Raw genomic sequence first — 14,099 nt, forward strand, 5'->3', positions numbered from 1 at the left:
CTTCATGGTCAAGTTTTAGTCTTTCATGTCTTTTAGTCTCTCTTTTTTTCTCTCTCAGTTGTTCTCTTTTTTTTTTTTTTTTTTGAGAATATGTAACAGGCTTGTTTGACAGTGGCTTCACTTGGAAGTATCAAGGTAAACAATTCCTTGGTGTTGGCACTCCTCTTGATAGACTAGTCACTGGTTAGAATCTACTGCCTATGACCTCCTTGAACATGAAGGCAAGTGTATTCTCTACAGAGACAATGCAGTTTCAGAGATGCCCTGGGTAAGAAATGTCTCTCTCTTTTTACTGATTATTTTATTTATTTACATTTCAAATGTTGTCTCCCTTTGTGGAGAGCTGCTCCCCAAGATGGTGCCTGGCTAGGTGCTAAGCTTTGCTTGCAGCCCGATAAACAAGCCATATAAGGATAGCTTGCTGAGTGCTGGTGCTTCCGTGTTAAGGGAGCCCATCAGGCTTTGCCACGTGGCCCTTTTTGATTGGTGCATGCCTGGGGTATATAGAGAGGGTTAGGGTGTTGCTGGGGCATAGAAGACTGTACAAAGTTCCTGAATAAACCACTTGTAGAAGAGCTCCAGCGTCGTGTCTTCCTTGCTGGTTGAGTTGGGCACGGCAAATGGTGGCCCGTACGGGGAAACTAAACTCAGAACTTCAAGCGGTCAGGGCGGTCGACCGGTAAGTTCCCAGGTTAAGGTGGAACAATTGAGAAGGTCCTCAGGGAAGAAGGTCTCTGGAGAAAGGGCAATAAAGTCTCCAGAGCACGGAGCAATAAAGTTTCGGCTTAGTACCAAACAAAAGTGGAAGTAAAATGGGAAACGCTCCATCTCACCTACCTTTTATGGCTCTTCAGGAGCTGTTGACAGCTAAGGGGCTGAAATTGAAGAAGCAAACACTTGCCACCTTCCTTTCAGAGGTCGACACTGTGGCCCCGTGGTTTGCGGTTTCTGGACATTCTGACATTGGCCAGTTGGGACAGGCTAGGAAAAGATCTTGACTTTGCTTGAGAACAGGGAGAACTGAAGGGAGGTGTGCATCCCTTATGGAGGCTGGTGTGCAACTACATTCTGGACATGGAAGGAAAATGTCGACAAGAGCTCAAAAAAGGGACAGAAGCACTAGAACAGCTAAAAGAGGAGGAAGTCTCTGAGGGCGAATTAGAGAAACTAGAAATAGAAACGAAACTGGAAACAGAACCAACTGTGCCAGGGCCACCCTGGCCGCCTCCGTACGATCCTACTGATCCTACTGGAGGTTCGGGAAGGAGTTTTTGTCCTGAGGCCTGGAGGGAGTTAAGACCACAATGTTTTATGGTTGCTATTTGCATTAATGGCTTAAACTGCTTCTTTAAATTTCTTGCCTGGATTTATACAGGTTCAGCAAGTATGTTCTCAGAAGCTATACATTCATTATCTGATACTTGTAACCAGGGTTTGCTAGCACTGGGCATCAGCAAGTCTATTCAAACACCAGATTCTTCTCACCCGTACGGCTTTTCAAATATGCTCTATATTTCTTCATTGATTAGTGGTGTTGGTATTTTCATGATGGGCGCAGGACTCTCTTGGTATCATGGAGTCATGGGATTGCTTTGTCCTCAACCAATGGAATCCCTCCTATGGGTGTATTGTATTTTAGCAGGATCTTTGGTGTCTGAAGGAGCAACACTTCTTGTTTCCATAAGTGCACTTCGCAGGAGCTCTCAGGCCAAGGACACGTCATTTTATAAGTATGTCATGGAAAGACATGATCCGAGTACAAATGTTATTCTGTTGGGGGACGCTACAGCTGTTTTAGGAGTGATAATTGCGGCTACCTGCATGGGCCTTACCCCCATAACAGGCAATCCATTGTATGACAGCCTGGGTTCCTTGGGTGTGGGCATCTTACTAGGCATGGTCTCGGCATTCCTCATCTATACTAACACAGAAGCAGTCCTAGAATGATCTGCAGCTGATCAACATGCTCACCCTGAGCCAGTAGAAAAGGGTTTGGTGCTTTGGAAGGATATTCTAACAGGAAAATGGCATGGTCCAGACCCAGTGTTGGTGTGGGCAAGGCGTTCTGTTTGTGTTTTCTTGCAGAGCAGAGATGGACCACACTGGGTACCAGAAAGGCTGGTGCGCAAATGTCCTTCCTCGAATACTCATGCTCCTGCTGGGAACGATGATCGTGAGGAGTCAGGAGGAGCAATGTTGGGGGATCCTGTCGGTCCTCCCGAGACCCATGCCAATATGCCATGATGCTTAAGTTTATCCCCACCCTTTTATTAGTAATAGAAGTTTGGATTTGCCCTTTTTGCCTAAGGATAGTGAGATAGCCAGCATTAATGAAAATAGGAGCTTTGTTTTATTAGGTAGTTTGTGCGTTGTAAAAATTAGAAATATAAGTGATAAGAGTGATTGTATTATGCTTTATAACCAGACTGCTGCCTGGTTTGATATGCCAGATGGTTCCATGTCTGGAACAGCTTATATGATGGGCACTTGGATTGAGGGATGGTGGCCTGCCAATTATGGCCAAGAATGGTTAGACCGAAGCTGGAGTAATATACAGAATTTTTCCAAGCCTCCTATTCTACCCCATTGGGCACTCTTTTGTATGGACTATACTGTAGAGAGTCTTTTGTTTCTGTGGACAGGATGCCAGGCTAGGGGGAGTGCAATGGGCAAACTTGCCATTGCTCTAGATTTGCAAGTATCCTTGAATACCCAATTGAAAGGAGGGCTTATGCTGGTTAATAAAAGAGGTGACCTTCTTCAAGAACAAGTAGATACCTTGTGTCAGCTTGCCCAAGCTGGCTGTGAGTGGAAATTTCATGGGCTATGTGTTACCTCCATTCAATATCATAATTATACCCAGAACGCTAACTTTTCTCATCAATTGTCTGATTATTTGACAGGAAGTTGGGCTGTGGATTTTGAAGGCCTGATGAAACAGCTGCGGATGGCCATCGTGGCAGTAAATTCCACTCGCCTAGACCCCAGTTTCACGACTGGGTTTGCAGCTTGGATTACCAGAGCCGTGGACCACATAAAAGAGTGGGCGGGTTTTGGGGCCTTGGGCCCTAAGGTGGGTTTAGTTAGTGTTTTCTGTCTGTGGTGCATATGCCAGATGAGGGCTACCCAGACACGGAATGCCGCCTTGATGGTTCAAGCCTTCGAAGCTATTGAAGCGGGGCAGTCCCCCCAGGCCTGGCTTGGCCTGATAAAGAATTGATCAACACGCTCAGGATGTGAGGCTAAGCACTGCACTCCGGACTAGATTCTTGATAGTCCCGAGAAGAGCAAGTCTGATTGCATGTGGGTTATACCCGAGTCTCACCTCTGAGAAAAGGGTATGGGTTGGGTCTGCCAGTCGCTCGTTGAGAGCCGGGTCAAATGTCAGTACAATCTCCCATTCTTGATTCAGAGATCAGACCTCTACTCTTGCTTGTTGCATTATAAAAACAAAAAGGGGGAACTGTGGAGAGCCGCTCCCCAAGATGGCGCCTGGCTAGGTGCCAAGCTTTGCTTGCAGCCAGATAAACAAGCCATATAAGGATAGCTTGCTGAGTGCTGGTGCTTCCGTGTTAAGGGAGCCCGTCAGCCTTTGCCACGTGGCCCTTTTTGATTGGCTCATGCCTGGGGTATATAGAGAGGGTTAGGGTGTTGTTGGGGCGTAGAAGACTGTACAAAGTTCCTGAATAAACCACTTGTAGAAGAGCTCCCTTGTTGTGTCTTCCTTGCTGGTCGAGTTGGGCGTGACACCCCTTCCCTGTCTCCCCTCCACAAACACCCCATTCCCTTTGTTTCTAAGAGGGTACTCCCTTAACAGAAGAATGAATACAGAAAATATGATACATTTACACAATAGAATACTACTTAGATATTAAAATCGATGACTTCACAAGTTTTGCAGGCAGATGGATGGAACTAGAAAATATCATCCTGAGTGAGGTAACCTAGGCACAAAAGAACATGCATTGTATGTGCTCACTGGTAAGTGGATATTAGCCCCAAAGTTCAGAATACTCATGATACAACTCAGACCATATGAAGATGAATGTCTTTTAATATTGATATTTGGATCAACTCTTGACATAAATTGATATTTACCGTATTGCTTGCTTATGGCTATTTGTCACTCTTGTTCTTAGGTCCCTTAATTAAGTATTTTATGCAATTCTATTTTTTTCTTTAAAATTTTTGTTTGTTTTGGTGGTTATCCAAGACTTTCTAGTATATGATTCCAATGAGTCCAAAGTGCTTTCATATTACAGAAAACCATTTCATAAATGGTGAAAGTACTTTATAGAAAACAAAGCCACTCTAATTCCCTTCTACTGTCCTTTGTATCAATATTGCTATTTATTTAACTTATACTAAAATACATATATGCACTTACAATTAAATAATTTGTACCGGTTAGTTTTTGTCAACTTGATACAATAGCTTTATGACATGCTTTAAAAATCAGGTAGTATGAGTCTTTCAATGTTGTTTATCTTGTTCAAGATTACTTTAACTACTCAGATCTACTCAGGATCATTACTTATTGTGAGAAATTATGTGGAATTTTGATAGAAATTATATTAGTATGCAAATCAGCTTTTTGTAATGTAGGTAGTTTAATTATATTAGCTATTAAAATATTGGAATATAATTTTAAAAATATTTTCTTTAATTTACTTTGACATTTGATATTGTTTATTTAGATTTTTTACCTTGATAATTTAATCCTATTATTTTATGCTATTACAATGGGACTGTTTTCTGTTTTGAATAATTATGTTTATTATGAGGATGCTAGTAATTTGTATATCTTGATTTTATAAACCTAAACTTTACTAATTCTCTTTAAATGAAACTCCTTCAAAAGTTAAACATAGGCAAAGTAACCAAGAGAGAAAGCATAAGAATGATACACAGGACTAATGAACTTAAAGTTGTTTTTTTTCAAAGATAAATAAAATTGATGAAACATCAGTTAAACTCACAATGAAAACACAGAAAACAGATTTAAATCAGCAAAATTAGACTTAGAAATGATTCCACAGAGACATAAGGACCCTAAGGGTATCTTATGAGAAACTGACCACATGCCAATGAACAGGATAGTTTGGATGAGTTGAATAAATTCCAAAAATGTGCTCTCTAGTAAGAATAAATGAGAAAGAAACAGAAAACCTGAAAAAAAATCATGAAAATAAATTTGATTGGTAATAAAATGTCTCCCTTCGAAGAGAAGTTGAGGATCAGACAGCTTTACTGCTGACTGCTATGATACCCTGACTCCTATGGTACCCTTTTTGGAAGAATTGATACAAATCCCCAAAGTCTTAAAGAGTAATGATTAAAATGGAGTGTTTCAAACTCATGTGACAAGCCAAGGTTACTTTGGTTACCAAATCAATACAATAATGCTGCAAGCCAAACACAAATGCAAACACAAAATCTATAGGAAGGTGTCCTTGATCAGTAAAGATGCTGAAACACACAACAGAAATACTAGCAAACTGAGTTCAAAGGATTATTGAGATCATTTGCTATGATGCAGTGGATTTTGTCTCAGGGATGCAAGGATGGTTCACATACAAAAGTCAATAAATGTGAATCACCATATTACCAAATGAAGGGCATAAACTATATGACCATTTCAATAGATGCTGAAAAATAATTGACTAAATTGAACATCTACTATGTTTTTAAAATGTGAGAGATATACACAACAGACATGAACTTCAGCATAAAACAGCCATATATGAGAAGCTCATGGCAAACCCTCTCGGAGGTTTAAACCTTAAATGCCCCTGCCTCACTTCCAGTCAACACACTGGAAGTCCTAGTCAGGGCAATTAAGTAACCAAAGGGGAAATGGCTTCCATATCAGAAATAAAGAAAGGAGTAGATTTTTTTCTTTGTGTAAACTTTGCTGCAGGTATCTACATAGATAATTCTGAAGATGCCATCACAAATATCAGAACTGCTTCATTTACTAAAAAGTTCCATTTCTTTTCAATGAGGAAAGTCATCAGACATCACAGTTAGTATCCTAAGTCTGAATTCTTTAAATATTCATTGAAAACTGAGTACTGTCACAAACTTTCTTCCTCAGCAACATGATATACTACTTCCTAGGAACACTGAGATATGCTTTTATATGGGTTGATTTTGAAAATGCGTGGAGAACAACAGAAGCCCATCTGAACCTGAACTGCTTCCCTGAAGGGGGAAATTTTATTGCTGATTAAATTCCTCATTCATTATTTTCTGTTTACGTTCTCTCTTATTTACTGTTATTAGAGTACACATTTTAGGAATGCATCCAGCTCTTCTAAGCTATCCAGTTTGTTGGCTTGGAGTGAGTTGCCCATAAGACTGCTTTGGGATTCTTTTGTTTCTGTGGCATCCTTTCTAGTCTCATTTTGATAATTTAAAGCATTTAAATAATTTAAATTTCTTTTTTCTTTATTAGATTCACTGATGTTTTATCAATTTTGCTCTATTTATACAAAATGGCTATGATTTGGGGATGGGTGTGACTATTGGGAATGCTAAATGACTGTATGCTTTGGAATATATATTAAAGCCCCATGAATTGTCTATTTTAAGTGTTCAGATTAGGAAGTATGTGTGTGTGTGTGTGTGTGTGTGTGTGTGTGTGTTCACTATTTTGGGTGGGAGTGTAGGCACAGACATGTAACAGCCTGCATATGGAGATCAGAGGACAAAACTCTGTGGACGCCTGTTATTCAGTTTGCTTGAGACAAGATACCTTAGTTTTGTCTCTGAGTATTCCGGGCCGCCCCTGAAGCTTCCCAGGATCCCCACCCTCTGCCTTACATAGGATGACAGAGGCTTACTACCACTCTTGACTTTATGTGGGTTCTAGGAATTTGATCTCAATCCTCATACTTGGTCAATATTTGCTTTACCCACTGAGCCACTTCCTCTGCCTTTACAGGAATTTTATTTGAATAAAGCAAATTTTTAAAAGTCTTCAAAGTTACCATTCTTGAGCATACATGCAAAAGATGCTCCATCCTATCTCAAGGACACACGCTCCACTATGTTCACAGCAGCATTATTCATAATAACCAGAAGCTGGAAACATCCCAGATGTCCCTCAACTGAAAAATGGATACAGAAAATGTGGTTCATTTACACAACGGGATACTATTCAGCTATTAAAGATGAGGGTGTCATGAATTTTGCAGGCAAATGGATGGAACTAGAAAATATCATTCTGATCAAGGTAACTTAGACCCAAAAGGACATGCATAGTATGTACTCACTGATAAGTGGATATTAGCCAGAAAGTACAGAGTATATAATACAACCCACAGACCATAATAAGTTTAACAAGAAGGAAGGCCCAAGTGAGGGTGTTTCAATCCCATTTAGAAGGAAGAAGAAAATAATCACCAGAGGCAGAGAGAGGGAGGGACTTGGGTGGGAGAAAGGAGGGGGAGAGAAAAGGGAAAATCAGATATGGAGGAGATAGGAGAGGTCTAGAGGGCCAGGAGAATAAATGGAAATATGCAGCAGTGTAGGGTGGGGGTGGGGGTAACCTTTAGAAAGTCCCAGACACCAAGGATGTGAGAGGCTCCCAGAATTCAATGGAGATGACCTTAGCTCCCAACAGTAGGGAGATGAAACCTGAAGAGAGGACCTCTAGACGGTAGACAGGACCACTAGTTGAGGCATGAGGCCACTCACCCCTCTTCAAAAATTTTTACCCAGAATTGTTCCTATATAAAGGAAATTCAGGGACAAAAATGGAGTAGAGATTGAAATGAAAGCCAGCCAGTGACCAGCCCAGTTTGGGATCCATCTAATGGAGACACCAAATCCTGACACTACTGCTGATGCCATGTTGTGCTTGCAGACAGGAGCCTAGCATGGCTGTCCTCTGAGAGGCTCTACCCGAAGCTGACTGAGACAGATGCAGATACTGACAACCATCCATTGGATTGAGATCTGGGATCCCCAAGAAAGATTAGGGAAAGGATTAAAGGAGCTGAAGGAGATGGCAACCCCATAGGAAGACCAAAATTATCAAATAATCAGGACCCCTGGGAGCTCCCAGAGACTAAGCTACCAACATCCACAAGCTTGTCTGAGACCCTCAGCACATATATAGCAGAAGACTGCCTTGTCTGGCCTCAGTGGGAGCAGATTCACCTAATCCTGTGGAGACTTGATGCCTCAGGGAAGGGGCTTGTTGGCTGGGTAGGGTGGGGAGCACCCTCTCAGAGGCAAAGGGGAGGGGGGCATGAGGTGAAGAACTCTTGGACATGGAACAGGAAGTAGGGGGCAACATTTGGATTGTAAATAAATAAAACGATTTTAAAAGGGCTTCAAAGTTGGGTTTTGAAAACATCAAAGAATCTAGTGAGCTTAATTTCAGTAAAAATAAATGAAAACAATAGGCCTTCATTATTTTATTATTTTTACTTTGCCTTAGTGGTCTGTTTTAGATGTTTTTGTTGTTGTTGTTGTTGTTGTTTTTGGTTTTTTTGAGACAGCGTTTCTCTGTGTAGTCCTGGCTGTCCTGAAACTCACTCTGTAGACCAGGCTGGCCTCAAACTCAGAAATCCGCCTGTCTCTGCCTCCCAAGTGCTGGGATTAAAGGCATGCACCACCACCGCCCGGCTTAGAGATCATCTTGGATAGTCTGTTCGTATGAGAAATAAATTAGAATGTTGACAGTTTCTCCCTCATCACCGGTGTGTCTGCAGTTATCTGTGCCCTGATAGAAGCATGCCACAATTGTGGTACAATGGTAGGAGTTGAGGGTAAAGTGAGAGAGTTCGCTGGCTCTGTGTTAGTCATAAGTAACTGTTTCTCAGATGAAGTGTACTGCTTTGCATTGTAAGCATATTAAAGCAGTATGTCAACATCTACTCCGTATGCTAATCCTTACCTGTGAAAGAGCAAAGGTACTGGACAGTCAGTCAGGATGATCTTTGTGGCTAAATGCATCACACAAAACTGCCTTAAATCTGTCCAGTAAAACATCCTGTTTCTGGAAGGCAATGAATGCAAGCTAAGAACTTAAGGAGAGAGCCATCTAGATGCCTCCTGCATAGAAAATGTCTTATAATTTCATACATATATTAAAAAATCAGCATGGTTCCTGCTGTCAAATTTATCTAATACATTTTAGCTTATAGAAAAAAAATGTGCAAAACTGCTTGGATTCCACCCTCTATGAACCACCTTATATTTTAACATTTATTATACAAGTGCTAAATAGGTAAAATACATGCTGTGTTTGAGAGTGGGAAGTGGAGTGGAAAAAAAATCAAACAGACAGGAGTGAGGCAATTCCATGGGAAGACATTAATCAGGAGGGTCAAAGCAGGCCTCTACTGAGACACAGGAGCAAGGCACATTGGGATCCTGAGAATGGGGTTTCTGTTGAAAACAGGAACTGCACTGTGGAACAGCAAGGAGACAAATATGGCTGCACAATAGTAAACAGAGTCATAGCAGCAGGCTCAGAGAGGGACCATGATCTCCATTCTCTGGACATTGCCAGATCCTCGTCTTTTTCTCTGTTGGCATTGAGCGGAAGAGGCTGTGGAATGAGACTCATTGAAAGCTGATTAGAAGTGATCAGTAAGGGCAAGAGAGAAGTCATCACAAGAGCTAGGTAGCTATAGCAACAGCGTGAGATGCTATCTTAGATTAGGGTGCTATATCGGAGTTGGTAGCAAACATTTACTGTCTGAATTTGTGTTGTAGGTAGAATCAATCGAATTTGCTGATGGATTGTGATGCATAGTGGGGAGAGAAGAAAAAAAATTAAAGATAATGGAAGGCTTTAAGATTTGAGCGGTTGTAAAAATGAAGGTGCTGTTGTTATGGTGAAGAAGACTGTGGGAGGAGCAGATTTGCTGTAGGCAGGGGATGAAGGGTCTAGGTTTGATTAGCTTGAGTTTAAAGTCCCCATTAAACATCCCAGCAGAGAGACTGAGGAGTCATTTGCATCAAAATTGGATGATAACAGAATAGATGTAGAAAATGAATGTCTCAAGAAAGCTCAATTATGTTGCATTTCATTCTTAATTAGAAGAGATCGCTTATGCCTGGACTCACACTGCATAACACATTAGTAGATTATGAGGGCTTCCCTCCAAGCCCAGTTCCCAATGCCTGATAAAGGAGATAATGCTGTAACATAGGTTTGAGGAGACTTGAAGAAAAGAGGATTGACTGAGAAGATGAGGAAACTAGAGTGACATAACCAGCAAACAATTAAGGACAGTACAACCAACATGGGGCCTTCAGTGACCATGTTTCTTACATGGGAAATGCTCAGCAGTGTGAATAAAAGCCAAAAAAAAAAAATGAGGTAAGAGATAGGATTTAATTAGAACTGAGCTTTTGGCTGGTGAAAGGAAGGGCAAATGTTCTTGGAGAATACAAGGAGGTGATTTTATTGAAGAGTCAAGCAATTTACACACAGTAAAAAGAATGAGATGTCAAAGGAATTATGCTGTAGAAGGAGATGGAAAAAGACAATTTCATGAGAATTTGCTGTATCAAAAAAATCTGCCACACTTATTTCTACAGCTGTGAGTGGTTCTGAGCTGCAAATATTCCTAACTCAAGGATTATGGCCTCTATGGTGGGAATATGGATTGGATAATGTGCTCCATGGTTACCCAAGTTCCATGGGCACAGGCATTAATATACAGGGCTGCCTGGTCCATGTCTACACTCTCACACTCTAAATCCCAAACACAACCAAACTCAGTAAAAACAATGTCTTATTTTAGTTTTGAAGAATCATCTGGAAGCAGAATCAGATTTTGCTTGAAATTAATTGCTGAGAAGCTGCTCATAATTCATATTATTTCAATTTACTAAAAACAATTCTGTATTTGTTGAAGCCTTAACATGTGCACTGCTGGGAATTCTGGCTATAGTGTTTTATAGCACATAGTAGATTCCAGTTTCCCCTTTCCTGATATCTGAGAAAACCCCAATTTCACAATACATTCTACCTAAAGGGTTATGGGTGAGGAAATGCAATTTGCAGTTGTTATTCTATCTGAAAGATAACTGATATTTGGAGATGTAACCAAGGCTACCAGTAGAACAAGGTTTGAACATGATTCAGAGGACACTGGGCTTGATGTATGTGAGACAGTGGCATTGGTTTAATGTAGACTTGTCTATACAGTCACTTAATATATGATACAACCAGCAGCTTCACTCTAGAAAAAGGACACACCCTATGATAACTCAGTTCTCTGTCAGTGCTTGGATACATACTAACAGAAGAAAGATTTGTCCATCCTAACCAGGGAGCTGCATATGAGTTGGAAAGAAAGCTTATTTTTATGTAAGGCAGGAAAATCAGAAGTAAACTCACTCTGATAAGTGAGCTGACATATTCAGCAGGCACCTGCCATCACCATGGTTACACAGCTGAGTGATGGTGCATATAAAATCCATGATTTCTGGATTAAAATGGATTTCTTTTCTAAATTCATTCTTCCCACACCACAATGACTCCTGGTAGTACCTAGCATTGAATGTGGTAATCATCACTTTCTAATATATACTGTATATTCCAGTATGCAGGAACATTTATTATCCTTCTTTTATAGATAAGAACATCAAAGATGAGAAAGATTGAATGAATTCTCAATGTTGTACAGCTGAGAGAGGGTTCTAATCTGAGCTGTACACCTGAGTAGCGGGTTAGGGTTACTCAGCACCATGCTTTTCATAGGTGAATAGTAACAGCAATAACACTAGTGAGTAGTGGGAAACTTATTGGGAGCCCCTCACTATATCATGTCTCTGTGATAGTCAAGAAATGGGACTAAGTGGGAGGACTAAAATTTATCTAGTTGTGCTGTTTGCCAGTAGCCTTCTAGTTACTACTCACTCATTTCTGTTACCAAGACAAGGCAGTGAAGTATGAGAAGAGAGAGCATGTGTGGGTGCTCATCATCCTGTGAGAGAAATTTTAGTCATCAGGGTACAGTTTTTACAATGAGGTGGAGGGTAGAGAAAGTGAGAACCCTGCCTGCACACTTTTTACCTCACAGTATGCCATCCTGCCTGGTTTCCTTCCCAACTCTGCTGATTTATTGTTCTTTTATTTCTTTCCATGGATAAGACGTAGTGCAAGAGAATCAGAGACAGTGGATTTACTCAATTAACAACTAGTCACACTTTGAGTAAACACAGGCATATATTTACTCTTCTTGTAGGTACTCATACGTGAAGGAGCCAATGCTACATAGTGCCACCTCTGACACAAGCATATATTTATTCTTCTTGTAGGTACTCATACATGAAGGAGTCAATGCTACATAGTGCCACCTCTGACGGAATGAAAAGCTCAATGGATCTGCCCTTCTCCTTCCAGGAAACCTGAAGGATGTATGTCAGGTAGGGGTTGTGTGTGTCAAAACAGGCTCAAGGGACAGAAGTACAGACACTTGGAGATGAAAGAATTTTTGATGCTTTTATAAAACTGGTTATCTACAGGTTGAAGGCTGAGCTAGTAGGCAACAAGAAAATGTTTGCCCTAACTCTTGTGATCTAAAAGTAGGTGAGACCATCCAATGAAATGACTTCTGTGCTGGTCTTAGCTGGCTGTTACTTATCTGTTGTGATGACAACCAAGGGTATCCACGTGGCATGTGAGTAAGGATAGACCTGTCTCTAGCACTGGCACTGTTGGGGGTAAAGTAAAATTTCTCCTCTGTCCTCTGGAGGATCTTAGGAATATACTGAGTTTGACTAAATAGGTAAAAAAGAAGACACATGTATTAACAAGAAGAAAGGAGAAAACAAAATGTCTTCATTAGGGTTTCTATTGCTGCAATAAACACCATGACCAAAAAGTAAGTTGGGGAGGAAAGGGTTTATTTAACTTACACTTTCATCATTGGAGAAAGTCAGGAGAAGAACCCATCAGGGATGGAACCTGGAGGCAGAAGCTGATGCAGAGGCCATGGAGGGGTGCTGCTTACTGGCTAGCTTCATATGTCTTTCTAAGCCTGATTGTATAGAACCCAGGACCACCAGCCCAGGGATGGCACCACCCACCATGAGTTGGGCCCACATCTATTGATCACTAATTGAAAAAATGCCTTATAGCTGGATCTCATCAAGGTATTTTCTCAACTGAGTCTCCTTATTCTCTAATGAATCTAACTTGTGTCAAGTTGATGCATAAAACCAGCCAGTGCATGCAATATGAAGAAAAACTGTAGCAATGTTATTACCCATCTATTTGATATTAGGTGAAAACATATATGCCCTTGTTCAAATGCATAGGGTGAGAATGGGGACTGTCAACCGTTTTGATGACTTACATGATCATTCCCAGAATGGTCTTGGATGCATTCTTTTAGCAATTTGAATGAGCCCCGGGCACAGACATTATTCTGCAACGGAAGCTCTTGCCATCCTTGTTATGTTCTTTAGTCTACTTTTCTGAAGGTTGGAATGGAGGGCTGTGATGTTCTTCATGCATTTGCTCTGAGCATAGAAAAGGAAATCGCCGACTTTCCCTTTAAGCTTGCAATGAGAGAAGCAAGAGTGGTTTCAGGGCTTTTGAATGTATATCAAATTATTCACTGTGTTGAAAATTACTGTATTGAGGGATTGTTATTGCTTTCTGGTCCTCAAGAATATCGTATGTAGGGGTTCCATGAGTGCTTAGTTAGTTACAAAGGGTAGGCCTTTTTGATGCAACCTTATTTGAGCTCATGAAAAGGGGAAGGCAATGTACATGGGCAAATAACTTAGGTCAGATAATTTAGTGAGGCCACTTTTAATTTGTGAATGGTCCTTTGGTAAGGAGATGCCCAGGAACATGACAAAAGAAGAGGAGGAGGAGGAAGATGAGAAAGAAGATGAGAAAGTCAGATGGTGTTTTAAGGACAAAGTACCTTAAAATAATTTCTTTGGGAAGAATCACAAGGTGTGGTGGTTTGAATGATAATGCCCCCCATAGGCTCACATGCTTGAGTGTTGGGTCCTCAGTTAGTGGAACTGTTTAGGGAGGATAAGGAACTGTGACCTTGGAGGAAGTGTGTCCTGAGGAATGAGGTTGAAGGTTTCAAAAGCCAAAGTCAGGC

Source organism: Arvicanthis niloticus, chromosome 20 (genome assembly GCF_011762505.2).
Source record: "Arvicanthis niloticus isolate mArvNil1 chromosome 20, mArvNil1.pat.X, whole genome shotgun sequence".
NCBI lineage: Eukaryota > Metazoa > Chordata > Mammalia > Rodentia > Muridae > Arvicanthis > Arvicanthis niloticus.